At 38.2% G+C, this 15,616-nt stretch overlaps 1 protein-coding gene, 1 long non-coding RNA gene and 1 other non-coding gene across 8 annotated transcripts in view; 2 read left to right on the forward strand and 1 right to left on the reverse strand.

Annotated features, from left to right (window-relative positions):
- The window catches only part of LOC111743504, a 59,162-nt gene that overhangs the window by 27,510 nt on the left and 16,036 nt on the right, over positions 1-15,616 (reverse strand). The window lies entirely within an intron of this gene.
- The window catches only part of GNG12 (G protein subunit gamma 12), a 211,790-nt gene that overhangs the window by 12,644 nt on the left and 183,530 nt on the right, over positions 1-15,616 (forward strand). The window lies entirely within an intron of this gene.
- Positions 7,311-7,429, forward strand: LOC111743538. The gene has a single exon (XR_002781748.1). It is a non-coding gene; the product is annotated as a 5S ribosomal RNA (ribosomal RNA).

Here is a 15,616-nt window from a genome sequence, read left to right on the forward strand (position 1 = left end):
TTATATCAAGCTAGAATCTGCCTCCAAGTAAAATTCATGCATCGATCTGAATCTCACCCCCTAAGCAATACGAATTGCTCCCCTTTCTGTTTTTACTCCAAAGATCTCCCATTAGCCACCTATTTTGCCTTTACCCTGCCATTAACTCTTTTATTCTTCAATGTTAAATTTCCTGTATTGCACCCTCACTCTTTATGTTATAAGTCTCCTGGTCTACCTCTCTCTGGTTCTGCAGGAACCAGATTGATCTCTGATTGGGACAACATTTCATTTTCTTTGTTTATGCTTAAATCATTATTCAGATCTACTTTTATGATTATGGTATTATAATTAAAGAGAAAGAGAGAGAGAGAGGAGGAAGAGAGGAAGGAGAAAGCAATCAGAACAAGCGGCTTATATTTCTCTTAGAGACTGCTTCCTATTTCCTAAAATTAATCCAGCTCTTTCTCCATAATTAGATAGTAGAAAGTATGACTCAGGGATCACACATATCTGAGTTCAGTCATTCACTATATACTCAGTACTTACTACGTGCTGGATTCAGGGAACTGAGAAAGGAAAGCTGCGGTTCCTGACCCTCAGAGCTCCCTGCATATTGGGCTTACTCGGTATCTATTTCCTCTCATGATACTGGCATCCTAATATTTCCTTTGAGGAATATTTTTTTTTCTACTTTTATTTAATGTCCTGATTCTAAGTTGTGTATAGTGAATCCTAGAGAAACCACCAAAGAATTAACTTAAAAAATATAGTAAAAAGTATTTGGAAGGAGATGACTACTAGGATTCACCAATCGAAACGTATCATTCTCTTGGCTACACGATTAGGCGAGAGATGGACACAGAGCCCAAGCTTTGCCAATGGGAACCCTACCTGAGGTCTCTGCCAACCAAACCATCTTGAGGCTTTCTCTTTCCACTAGGGTTATTGAGCTGGTAAAGGTAAGCTACTTGTGATTCTCCTTTTATTTTGATGAGGAGACCTGAATAATCATGAAGCTACTACAGAGGGAGGCAGAGCTGAGAGCTGGAGGAAAAGAGATAGAGGATACTTAATGATTTCACAGACAATATTGTCTGAGCACCAAAATGTAGACATGAATCTGAATCTGGCTAAAATACTGCTGTTATAAAAATGTTAAATTTCAATTTGGGATGCTTTGTCCCAAGTAAACACTGTTGAGTGCTCCCATTATAAACCTATCAACTCCCACATGAGACACTGCATTTAATTAGTTATTTGCTTTTCTTTGTGCTTTTTTCAGAAGAACATAAGCCCAGCAATAGCAGGTAGTATGCCAGTCTTGTTCACCTCTGTACCACCAGAACTTAATTATGTTAAACACTGTGTGTCTGGTACATAGTAGGGACTCAGTAAATATTAGCTGAATGAATGGATAAACCCTATTGGCCACCAGTATTAGCAAATCAGACAGAAAAATTAGGCTTCGAAGTATAAGAGGACAACATGTTTTGTGCTAGTATGAGCACTCAGAGAAGAGGAAGGAGGCCTAGTTCAAATCCTGTCACTGCTATAGGGGAGGAAAATGATTTTCCCTCTTCCCTTCTGAGTTCTTGGCTGAGACCCCTGTAATAAAAGATAAATTAACAGCAGGAAACCAAACAGAAGTGCATTAACGTATATACATCACGTGTATTTCTCACACATACACGAAAGATACTCAGGGAAAATTGAATAACTCTCTGAGGTGCCTTAGAACCCTGGTTTAAATACCATCTTCAGCTCAAGACAAAGGGAAAAAAAGTATAGGGAATGCCAGTGATGGGAGGTTATCAAAAAAAGCATGGTAAAAAAGAGTAAGTTTTGTTATGTCTGTGTCTTCTCCATTGATAAGGATCTACATTTGTCTCTGGGAATTAAGCTTTGTCTTTCCAGGTAGAGAAAGCAGGAGAGACTCCTTTATAAATTTGTGTCCTGCTTTTAGATGAGTAGGGAGAAGGCAGAGGGCTTTTCTCCTATTTGCTTCTTCTCAATTGCTTTCAGCTCAGAATAATCATTATGACAAATTGGCATGTTTTGGGGTGGCATATTCTGTTACCCTTCATCTGCTAACCATGTTCTTCAGCAAGTACATTTATTTCTCTGAGTCTTAATTTCCTCAGTGTGAATTATCTCTAAAGTTCTTCCCACAGATCAAATGGTATGGGCGAATACTTGAATTTACTTATCCTGTACTGTGCTACTTAAAGTGGGACAGGCATGATTAGAGAAAGATAGAGAAGTAGACGCAAACTTTCTGGGAGAGTCTGAAGGAGACTTCTGAGGACTTTGAAGGACTTTGCAAGTGATGGCACTGCTATTATCATGTCTTCATTTTCCCTGAACACTTACGCTCTCTTTTTCTTAGCTGTAAGTGTGTCATTAGAATATCGTTATGCCCATCATTTGTAATTAGGGTCATTTTGCACTCATGACAAGTCTGGAGAGAGAAAAATTTCATGATATAATTAAGTAAGAGACAGAAAAGGATCTAGGTAAAGAAGATGTATGTGTTTGGGTGAGAAAATGGCTCGTAATGAAGCAAACTGGTTTGTAAGCAGTGAACAGCAAGAAAAACACTGGAATAATGTTCCTTGTGAGGATGAAGAAAGGAAATGGTGGGGAAGAAATGATGGATCAACCAGCTCTTCATGCTGTGCATCCAAAGGCAATATCAACCCAGAGTGATTTGGGGCAAGAAGAGAAGAATTACCTCTGTGAGAGAGGAGAGATCAATATTTTTTTGCTGTTTTTTTTTTTTTTAAACTTTTTGTTAAAAGAGGACATTCTCTTTTTACTCAATACCTCAATTTTTGGCAGTTTTGATATCTCAATCTATCATATGTAACTTCCTCTGTATACTGACAATGAAACAGGTAGTCAGCTGTGTGCTAGTTGCCTCTGGGAAGGAATCTAGCAGGACTGGTGACAAAACAATCCTGAAAATCTCCCCCTAAGATAGTTTGTCATGGAGAATCTTGAAGAGAAAAGGCTATTCTCTACACCAGATAGAGACATTCCAGGCTGACTTGAAGAAGAGGGTGAGGGCAGAGAGTCTATGGACTCTAGGATAAAGGGAACCACACACGCCATGTCAGAGCCACAGAGGAGAGAGCACCTACCTGTGGTTCCTGGAATGCTACAGAGGTGAGGAGACAAGACCTGCAAAATGATAAGTGCCTTCTGGACTGTAAACAGTGCCAGCAAAATCTCTATGTCCCAAGCATGGCATGAAAGAGCGTCACTGAATCTGAAGGCGGTGACGATTTTTCAGTGGCTTTTTAGGACAGGACACCATTCCACACTTCTCAGCCCTTGTTAAACATACATATCTTATGCCTGTTATGGGTTGAATCGTGTGCCTTAGAAGATATATTGAAGTCCTAATCTCCAGTACCTATGAATGTGACCTTATTTGTAAATAGGGTCTTTACAGATATAGTCAAGTTAAAACAAGGTCATACTGGATAATGGTGGGCCCCAATCCAATACAGCTAGTGTCCTTATAAGAGGAAAAGAAATACAGAGGGAAGATGGCCATGCGAAGACAGAGATGGAAACTGGAGTTATGCTGCCACAAGCAAAAGAACACTTGGGGCTACCTAGAACTGGAAGAAGCAAGGGAGAATCCTTCCTTGGAAACTTCAGAGAGAGTATGGCCATGCCCAGGTCTTGGTTTTGGACTTCTGGTCTCCAGAACTGTGAGTGAAGTTCTATTGTCGTAAGCCACCCAGTTTGTGGCGCTTTGTTAAAGCAGCCCTAAGAAATTAATATAGCACCCTGAAAATTCTTGGAATTGTGAAACAATCCAAGAGCAGAAACTCTGTAAGGGCAAATAAAAATTTTTTTAATCAAATTAAAGAAGTACAAATTAGTAGTTGATAGATGGTCACAGGAATGGGGATCATGGCATAAGGAACGTAGTCAGCAGTAATGTAATGGCTATGTGTAGAGTCAGAGAGGTGATAGAGCAATAAACTGTATAAATGTCTAAACAAAGTACTGTATCCTTGAAACTAATAATACAATAAAATAAAATGCGAAAAATTTTAAATTAATAAATCGTCCTCTAGCCAACAGAAAAAGAGAAATTTCCTCCTTTCAATTTAACATTTTCTTTAGAAAACTTGATGTTATAAATGCTTTCTCTGTCTCGTCGAGATGTATGTAAATCTTCTAAAAAGCTAAATAAGCTACTTGCCGGTTTGTATTCCAAGAATGCTTTCCTTGGAGGACTGAGAGCCATGTGTTATAGATGTGAATATCAAGGAGGTGATACCTGTCTTTGAGAGTTTAAACCTACCACTTGGCTCTATGATGTAAATTCTTACTTCTCATAATGATAGAAGTTTTATTTTTCTTTTAATGAAGACAATTAATGTGCAATAGATTGTATTTGCCTGGCTATGTAAAAACTTGATATTTGTGTCTCTTTTGGCAATTTTCTTAGCACATTGCCTGTGATATGCATCACAGTATGGTTTAGGATTCACTGTGTTGGCAGAAAATTTTATATTTAATTATTTTCCTTAACAACTCCAAGAAAAACTGGAGTTAAGCTTTAACTATTTAAGTTGAATTGAGTCATACAGGGAGAAATAAAATTGAGTTAGATGTTCAAAGATAAAAATCAATTTGTATTTCTCTTTCTACCCCTCTGAAACTTTCAGGAACTTATTAGTCTGAAAAGAGATCCATCTCCTAATGATCAGATGGTCCCTCTCAGGGTCTCTCCAGCCTTTTATCTTTCCTCCTTCCTCTACCCAACCCCCATTTCCTTAATCTCTTAGCTAGAATTAGCTGGAATGTCATCCATGTACTAGTCATGAACCTTGCTTCATGGAACGAATTCTGAGGATCTTTCTTGATTGAACCCCTTCATCCGAAATGTTAAGGTTAATTTTAGAGCTGGCCTGCAGAAGTGCATTTAGCCAGCATGTTTCTGTTGGGAGCCTGATTTCTGCTTCAGTCCTACATCAGTCCTACAAGTGATAGTTATGGTGTGATAAATCCTGTGATTGCCAGTTTTCAATTATAGACTGCTTTACATTGTTTGGCTTCTTGGTTTCCCCAAAGAACAAATGGCAAATGACCATGGTACCTGATGCTAAACTATTCATTCATCTATTCATTAATTTTCAAGTACCTACTATGTCCCAGACATTGTATTACACACCAGGGATGCATTGTATTACACACTGCACTCACAGCCTTCCCACAGGCAGGAAATCCTCCTGCCTGTGGGAAGGCTGTGAGTGCAGTGTGTAATACAATGTCAATGTCACAAAAATCTAGGGAGCACATTCTCATGGTGAATATATGAATAATAACCACCACCAGGGCCACCCCTCCCACCCAAGGAATGGTGCAGCACAGTGGTTCTGCTTGACACAATTCTCTACTCTCCCTAACATTTGATTCATTTTGACAGATCTTCAGGTATCCAAGCATAAGATTATCTTTAACTTGAAAAAAAGCTAAACAACAAGAAGCCCGTTAAAAAAGTCTTATAAGATTTACAGACTCTCAGATTTTAGGTTTAAGTAAGTCAAAAGTCCAAGAACCACAAAAGTGGTTCCTACTTGGACACATTCCTATTCTGTTTAATTTAGACTAGAGTCAACAATTCTAATGGTTTCGTGTGCCCCTGGATTGACATTTCCCAAAGAATGTTTCATGAAACATAAATAAAATAAAAGAATTATTTGACAAAAAGATTCTGAGGTTAGATAAGTATGGGAAACACTGCGTCAAATAGGTTTCTTTATTGCAAAGTCTGGGAAACATTAACGTGCTAATGAAGAATGTGGATCTCTAATAGATGGAATAGTGTGTGGAAGCAGATCATAGGCCTGGTCTTTTGTAAAAGACACTTTGGGAAATCTTATTCCAGATGAGTCTTTGACCTTGGCCAGGACCGCCTGTCAAATATACATATCGGTGGGGGATATAATATGTGGCAATAAGCAGAACTGGGTGGGCAGCAGGGCGCAGTGTCTCTCAAGGAAAAAGTGAACTTGAATTTTATAATACTGTATAGCTTTGATGTTCAAAGAACAAGAGTAAGCCTAGACATTCAGTTTCCTGGGGGCAAGATTCGGGTCTGCCTCCTCAGTGTTTGGGGCAATACCTGGCACAACTTGATATTCGAGAAGTGTTTGTTGAAATTAATTTAAGGCAAATGTTTGTATACACATCGCTGGCTTCACATGAGCATATATGGGTTTATATGCCTGAGCAACTGCATTCACTTAATTTATCATAAACATTGTGCCATAGTATATCTCTAACACGGCACGTATAAAAAACTTTTTATCAGCCACACAGAGAGTATAGTACTTCTTGGTTCTCATTTCCTCTGAAAGCCAATAACACTGTAATCAGGAGAAAATCAGGCCTGCTGCTAAGACTGAGAGCCACTTACAGGTGACCTTTTCAGCATGGAAATTGTTACCCTCTTAGCTGTGCCTGCCCTGAAACTTCCCAGCACCACAAAACAGATAGAGTGGCCACAAATGTTATTCTTATACCCTGGCTGATTGTGGAGTAGCACAGAGCAGCCCTAGAAACAAGTAAATATGACTTTCACCTATTCCTTTTGGAACAAAAACTCAACAGCCATGACCTGCCTTGGGTCATATCGTCCCCCAGATGATATTATTTTTCTTCTGGATTTTAGATAATTTCCATATTCTGAGGAGAAAAGGAGGCAGCACCTGCCGGAGAGTGGCTGGGCTAGAGTTTTCTGATTCTCTCTTAGTGTGTGCCAGCAACACGTCCAGCATGATAAGTGTTTTGTTGGGCTATTTTTCTTTTTTAAAATGTCAGTGCTGTTGTAATCCGAAAAAAGAACCATGCCCCCAGGGAGCATTTAGAGAGAGGCTTAGTCATAAGGGCACATGTATTGATTTTACCTGCCATTCCCTGAGCCCTGTAAGGACCTGGAGCTTTCAAAGAAATGGTGTCTTCATTTATTACCTTCATTCTTGGACTGAAATCTTTCCATTGACAGGGTTGAGCTAGTCGAGGGTTGAGAAGTTTTTGGGGTTTTTTTTGTTTGAATTTTCTTACTGTGAAAAAATTTTTAGTATACCCCAAAGTAAGGTAATTCAAGAATTATCAAGGCTTTATCAGATTGTTTCATCTTTCCTCACTCCCTTTTCTTGCTGGAGTAGTTTAAAGCAAATCCAAGATATTGTGTTGTAAGCATGCCTACATACTTAAATATACAGCTCTAAAAGAAAAATACCATTACCTCATCCAAAGTATGACATCATAACTCATAGTGGGTTATCACATTTGAAATATCAGTCTACAGCCATGCCACCCTGAACAAGCCCGATCCCATCTGATCTCAGAAGCTAAGGAGGGTTGGGCCTGGTTAGTACTTGGATGGGAGACCACCTAGGAAGACCAGGTGCTGTAGGCATAAAAAAATTTTAAAAATAAAGGATTGTAAACTGACAAGTTCCTTGTAATCTGTGAGGTCAACCAAGGGTTGCCTCGCCTAAAAAAAAAAAAAAAGAAACGAAACGAAAAAAGAAAGAAAAGAAAAAAAAATCAGAATGTTTTCAAATTCACCAATTGTCTTTTTAATGTTTGTTTTATTCAAATAAGGATCTAAGAAAGAGCCACACATTTCATTTGGTTGTATGACTCTTGTTTCTTTTAATCTAGAGCAATACCCTCTCCCCTATTTTTTTAATGTCATTGACATGTTGAAAAAGTTATGCTCTTTTTTATATTTATGATATCATTTCCTTTATTTTCCATCATCTCCTTTCCACTCCAAAGGAAAAAAAAAAAAAAAGAGGAAGAGCTTTAATATCCATGGAAGAGGCCACTAGTTGCCGATATTATTTCTCTCCTTCAAAGAAATGGAGTTTTAAGTTGGGCCCATGACTGCCCAATATAAAGACCAGATATCCCAGTCACACTCACAGTTAGATGTGGCCGTTTGTGCAAAAGTGATGGGAATAACTGAGGCCTAAGAGAAGGGCAAAATTAGAGCAAAGGAACTGACGTACCATCAAAAACTCATACACTGTCAGGAGCTTGTATGCCATTGGGAGCTACACAAACTGTTGTCTTTCCTATTTACTTGAAAACATATGTTAGTGTTCTGCTTTGCATGAGGCACTGTGCTGGATGCTACATGTACAGCAATGACTAAAACATGGTCTGTGTTCTGCTTGGGGTAAGTCCAGAGTCTAGTGAGGGAGACAGACATTAAGAGATTAATTATAAAACACAGCAAGAAGTACTTCAATAGGACCCTGAATGCATAATTAGAAAAACAGCACAGATGAAAATAATAGTAATTAACATTTACTGAGCTCTCCCCATGAGCTCAGCACTATGCTAAACACTTAATACACATATGTGATTTTTAATGATAATAACAATACCACAGGGTTTGAGCCAGGCACTCTTCAAAATGCTTTGCATGCATTAATTTATTTATTCACAATAATAGCTCTAAGAGGTAAGCAATATCATTATCCTCATTCTCAGATGAGAAAACTCAGGTACTAAGAGCTTAAACAACTTGCCCAAGGTCATGTGGCTGGTGAGTGGCACAACCAAAATATGAACTTGGGCTCAAACTCTACACTCTTAGCCAGTCTTCTGTGGCTGCCCTTACAAAGCACCTAACTACATGTGAAGACAAGGGAAGGCTTTGGGGGAGATAAAAGTTGATATGGACCTGAGCTAAAGCAGAATAATAGGGAGTCTTTAGGAGACTGCAGCTATACGAGGGAGATCTGACAGGATTTAGTGGTTTATCAGATATTGGTGAGGAGTAGAGGAGAGGCAGAGAGCTAGGAAGCTGAAGAGAGACATTTGGAGGCACTAGTGTAAAAGAACGGGAAGATGGCAATGCTATTAATCAAGAATATGAGAAGAGGACAGATGTAAAAAGGAAAAGATAAAGAACATTCTTTTGATCATGTTCCCTTTGAAAGGCCTGATGGATATTCAAGTGCAGATTAGAAGCTGGAGCTCAGGGAAGAGGATAAGGTCAGAAATAGATTGCTTAGTCATCAGCATGGTGTGGCTGGTCAGAGAAGCCATGGGATGAGATCCTAAATGGAGTGCACGTTTGTGGCAAGAATACAAGAGAACCAAGAATGGAGCCAAGAGAAACCCTAATATATAAGGGTGGACTGAATTGGTGAGACAATAAAAGAGATGGTGTCAGGTGATAGTTTTTCCTTTTTTATTGCTGTGAACACGGAAATAAATTCTTAAGCTTTAGCAGCCATCTTATAACCCCAAGGTAACAAAAGGAGGTAAAGATCAAAAGAATCACAGATATATTGATCCTAACATAGTTAGGGCACCAAAAAACAATAGCATTTGGCTTTCCATAGACTTCTTAATGGATTAAACGGCAGAGATTATTTTTAGCTATAAAGTGAGAATAGCTGTCACAATGGACAGTCATGAAAGCTAAGCCTAGAACAGTGTTTGTTGCATAGTCTACACTTAAGCAGATATGGAGTGAAGATACGTGATGATAAGATTTTCTTAAGTATTTATTTGACCATCTGGGAACAGAATCAAAGAAAGCCAATGGTTGGATATCTCCAGAATTAGGGACCAGTTGCAAGGGTAGAGTAAGGAGATGGGTTACACAGAGTAGATGATGAAAATACAGGTTTCCTTGACCATTGAGTCCAAATTGGGTAGTTAAGATAAATCCAGGCTGGTGTTGACATCTTGTATCTTCCCATCTTATGGAGAAGTTGTCCTCAGTGAGGAAAAACTACAAGACTAACAATTAAAAAAGGGATTGAGGGTTAGATCTGGTAACAGAGAAAGTGATTTCCATAATTTAAAATTTCACAGGTAAAGTGGTTTCAAGTAGTGACGAAGACAAAAGTAAATGCTTATAATGTAGTGGAACTGAAGTCTACTATCAAAATAATTTCAATTAATAGTCAACATTTTATTTTAATCTTTATCTACTGGATTCCAGGTATATTGGTTTGCTAAGGCTGCTATAACAAAACACCACAGGCCAGGTGGCTTAAACAACAGAAATTAATTTTCTTACGATTTGGAGACTAAAAGTCCAAGATTAAGGTGTTGGCAGGTTCAGTCTCTTCTGGGGTCTCTCTCTTTGGCTTATAGATAGCTGTCTTCTCCTTGACTTTACATGATCTTCCTTCTGTACTTCTGGATCCTAATCTCCTCTTTTTATAAGGCTATCAGTCATACTGAATTAGGCCCCATCCTCATGATCTCATTTTACCTCTTCAAGACCCTATCTTCAAACACAGTCACATTCTGAGGTGGTGGAGTAAGGATTTCAACATAGGAGTATGATGATAGGGAGTGGAGGGGAAACATAATTTAGCCCATAACATAAACTATGTAATATATATATTCACACACACACACACACACACACATATATGAGAGCCAAGTTTCTCTATACAACATTTAATTCTCACACAAGCCTTTTGAAAACAAAGGTACTATTTTCAATTTTACATATTAAAAAAACCCAATACTCAGATTAACTACCTTGCCATGTCTTAGTTAATTTGGGCTACTGTATCAAAATATCATAGATTGGGTGGCTTAAACATCAATTTATTTCTCACAGTCTGAAGTCTGGGAAGTCCAAGATTTAGGTACCTGCAGATTTGGTGTCTAGTGAAAACTCTCTTCCTGGTTTGCAGATGGCTGCCTTCCCACTTTATCCTCACAGAGCAGAGAGAAAGAAAGTTCATGTCTCTTCTTACTCTTTTTATAAAGACAGTTATATCATCATGAAGGTCCCACCCTCATGACAAATCTAACCCCAATTACTTCCCAGTGGCTACCATCACACTAGGGATTAGAGCTTTAACATATGAGTTCAGAGCAAGGAGACACAAACATTCAATTTATAGCACCCACGAGCACACTGACATTAGGTGGTGGTGCTTGTGCTCAAGATCAAATCTATCTGATTCCCAAGCCAGTGTGACTTCTTTTCTATCTTGCTTCTTCTTCTAATTTAAAATCTATACCCTATCTTCTTCTAAATATATTAGAGGAGGCATCTCACAGTTATTTCTAACATTGGTCAAAAATACTTTTTATCACCAAGTTCTGTGTTTTGATAGGTAATAAGAAGTAGAGAGGAGAGAACATCAATCATGAAAAGGAACCAATAAGGAAGTTTTAAAGACCAGTATGGGAAAAGAACTAAGTGATCTCCTATTGCAGAAATGCAGCATGCTGCTCTTCTGTTTGCCTGCAGTGTTAGTTTCCTATTTGCTGCTATATTAAATGACCACAAACTTAGTAGCTAAAAATAACACAAATGGCTGACAGTTTTGGAGGTTTGAAGTCTGAACCTTCAGGAGGTTCCAGGAGAGAATTCATTTCCTTGACTTTTCTAGCTTCAAAGTCTGCCTGCATTCCTTGGCTCATGACCCTTTTCTTAATTTCCAGAATACATTACTCCAACCTCTGTTTCTGTCATTAATTACATCTTCATTTTCTCACTATGACCCTCCTACTTCCCTCTTATAAGGACTCTTGTGATTACATTGGACCTACCCAGATAATCCAAGATAATCTTCTCAAGTCAAGGCCCTTAATTACATCTGCAGTGTGTTCTTTTTTTTTTTTTTCCCCCATGTGAGCAACATATTTGTAGGTCTCCAGGAATTAGGATATTGCTATCCTTTGGGGGCCATTATTCAACCTACCACACCTATTAATGGTTGTCCATTAGCGAATAGTTGAACCAGGAGGGAAATACCCTGGATGTTATTAAAGCACATTGCAATTCTCAGCATTTAAGGAGAAATTGGCAGTGAGGCTTGGATAAACCAGTTAAATAATGATCCTCTATAGAATGAAGTATGCAATACGTGTGGAGTCGCCAGTAGGAGCTGACGATGATTGCTCTAAATAATAAACATCTCCAAGCATAAGATATATGCCTCTTATTATTGTTAATGTTTGGGAGCTTAAAAGCAGAGCATGAATTATATTCACGATTCACTTCTCTATGTGGTATGTGAAAGGTTCAATAAAGCATTACTATCGTGAAGCAAAGGACTTGAATTCTTTCTCAGCCCCTTACAGCAAAAGCCATCTTAGGCAAGCATGATATACTTCCTCATCTGGAGAAATGAAATAATAACTTCCTTGTAGGATGGCTCGGTGCTTAAACAGAGGTGGAAGTGGCACATGAGACATCATAATGTCTCTTTAATTGCACTACCTATGACTCTGCCACTATTCATAGGTATTTGGTACCCACTCCTTCCAGACCCACAAGACAATTGCCTTTCTCCCACTCCTTTGAAGTTAGAATGAGCCATATAACTTGCATTAGTCAACCAAATATGAGTGAAGACTCTCAAGCTATGCTTCCCCTGCAGTGGTGATTGTGGGAGCAAATCTTGACTTTAAATGCCACAAACACAAAATGCCTGAAATTCTGAGCATACTCATGGAGGACAATTGCATTATAAAGCAGCCTAGATCCAAAGAAGAATGGATATGAATAAGAAATAGACTCTTGTTTAAAGCCACTAAAATTCGGGTGGGGGGGGAGGGTCTTGATTTTGTAGAATTAAACAAACTTAATCTGACTAACATACTATTATAGAGATAACCCTCAAAGGTGAGAGAGGCTGCCTCAAGGAGATTTTGATGCTAAACTGTTTCAGACCTTTCAAGTTTTCAGGCTAAACATATAGCAGCAATATTAATAGTAATATAACTGTTATTGGCGCTTATTACATTCAAGACACCATATCAAGCACTTTAGATTCTTTGTACCTGTTTAGATTATTTACACTGGCATCTGCAGTTCCAAGAACAGTGTAGCAGGCACTTAATAAATATGTGCTGAATTAGTAAATTTCCATTTTTTATTAGAAGGGAACTTTAGCATTACATTAAAAAATAACTAGAGTTTGATAAAGTTGTAATTGGTAGAAGTTAATGTTAAATAAGTAAGGTAACTCACTTTACCTAGGCATTCATTTGCTTTTCAGATTTTATCCTTTTGTACTAATTGTCATAACAACCAATATATTGAATGTTTTCTTCGACTATATTTACTTCCACTTTCAATGGTTTTCTTAGGTGTTTTAAGACTGTTATAGTAGAGGCAAGATGAACAAGCAAAAGACATCATTAGAGGGTAGAGTAGAATCTTTTTTTTTTTTTAATATAAACAGATCTTAGATTCAAATAGCACATATAGTCATTTATCCAGTTTAAAGAGTAACAAAGAAACACACATGCCATGTTCCCTCTCAGAGTTTCATAGAAATTCCAGTACTTCTGAAGTGCCCCCTGTACCCTACATGATGGACTTCCTCTCCTCCTAGCAGAGATGGTCACTTTTATGAACTTTGTGTTAATCGATCTCTTTTCTCTTAAAGTTGTACTTCCTATGTGTATACAGAATCCCTAAAGAATATATTTTTGCATATTGTTGAACTTTATATCATACTTGGTATCATACTGTATGTATTTTTCTGAGTCATTTTATTTTGCTTAAAATATGTTTTGGAGATTCACTCATATTTATGTGTATAACTGTCATTTACTTACTTTCATTACTGCAAAGTATATTTTATAACTTTATAAGAAAAAATTTACCCATTCAGTTTTTGATGGATTTGGGCATTTTCTTGTTTTTATCTATAATGAACAGTTGTGCTTTGGATATTTTTGTATAAGTGCAAGATTTTCTCTAGGTATTGTCTCAGTTAGGCTTGGTTTCAGCCATGAGTGATAGAAACCAAAAATAACTATGGGTTGAGCCAGATAGAGTAGCAGATAGAGATTGTGGGGGTACTAGGTTTTAGAGAGTGGTCAAGGAAGACCACTCTCCAGAGGCCTGAAAGAATAAAGCTGAAAGGGCATGAGTGAACTAAATTTAGATTCTTCTATGCCTTCCCTTAGCACATAAGAACAAACTTGTATTTTCTAACCAGTGGCCTTCTTGTTTAGCCCATCAAAAGAACTGAATGTGATGTTACTGATAATTATTTAAATAATGATTATTCTGGTAAGGACCTCTTACCTGAGATGCAGTAGTTCTAGATCCAGAAGTTCAGAGCCTAGTCTTTCATTTACCATTTATTTATCAACAACATCACATGTGCAAAGCGTTGTATCAACTAAAGGGGTATTAAAAATTCACAGAATGAGAGTGAAAGGTTAGCTTACAGGCACAAAGACCATGTAGTTACACTGTCATTAAGATGGGTACAGGAGAATAGGTAACCTGCTCCAACACATGCAAGGCTGGGGTGCATGTTGCAGGAAGCAAGTCCTAGGAGCAAGTGCTCATATTTAATTTTCCTAAAATATGTTGAGAGAGCTTCTTCTGACAGAGCAACAAAGCTAAGGACTTTTTCTTTGCAACTGTAGTTATAATTCTACTACCAACAATACAGCTCCCTTTGCCTAGGAAAATTATATATGAACCAATATGACTTGAACATTATACAGATACCATTCTTCCCCCACCCCCTACAGTATATGAGCTAAACGGTATTATAAAGACACATGTTGTAGCATAGTAAATTCTATTTATACACCTGCATTTCCCATAACTGACCATCCAATCCCTGAATGCAAAATCATACTTAACATAGCTCAATATCTCCATTCCTCTGTCCCTATTTAATCACTTATTGCCAACTAAACTTTTGCCTGAATGGTTAAATAACAACATGATGCCAATCTATTCACACCTGGCTTAAATTTGCAGCCTTATCCTAATTAGGTGTCAGCTTCAGACAGCTGACTGAACCAACCACCAACAGCAGGGAAGCCGAAACAAAGAAAGCAGCCACCTTTCAATAAACAAGCACCAAAAGTGAGTGTAAAAAGCATTCTCTGTGTGAACACCAAAGTAGACCCTACAGGGACCTATCGTTGAGGAACAAAAAGTCTAATGGGGCATCTACTCCATACAGAATTGATATTGTAAAGCAAAACATGGAATGAAGTGGGTGCTGTGCAACCTGGTGATGGATGGCACTTGCTGCTCCTGGAGCCTCATAAAGAAGCTTGTGCAAACTGGGACAATCTATTATGTCGAACCAGACTATCTACTACATTACATTCCCCCTTCCTTCCAACACTACATCTTGGAAGCCATCTTAGCACACAGTTGTGTTACAGAATTTCATCACGCTAAAATGAGCTAAAGACATTAAGTCAGGAAACAGAGTAAGGTGTTCGGCAAGCCCCTTTCCCAGGCTACTAAACTGCTGACCTTCAGAGTGCCCTTCACTTCATTTATTAGGTACAGACCTGGAGCTGAATTCTTAATTTTCAGTTTTTCTGGGTCCAGCAGACCATCATGTTGTCAGGGACACATCCTCAACTACATGCTATTACTGGAACCCAGGGGTTCAGACTATCTGTGGGGTTCAATAAGAGGAAATGGAGACTTCCTTAGCCAGTTATCATCATCTATGTCCTGCATTTGTCCCTCATCTCATGCATTGGGCTTGTTTAAAGCCTAATGCAGCTACAAGATTACTGAGAAATAACAGTAATTCCAACTAGGAAGCTGGGGAAGGCCTCCAAAAGATGGATTTGGGCATTTTCTTGTTTTCATCTATAATGAACA

This window comes from Pteropus vampyrus, unplaced genomic scaffold (genome assembly GCF_000151845.1).
Source record: "Pteropus vampyrus isolate Shadow unplaced genomic scaffold, Pvam_2.0 Scaffold115, whole genome shotgun sequence".
Classification (NCBI taxonomy): Eukaryota; Metazoa; Chordata; class Mammalia; order Chiroptera; family Pteropodidae; genus Pteropus; species Pteropus vampyrus.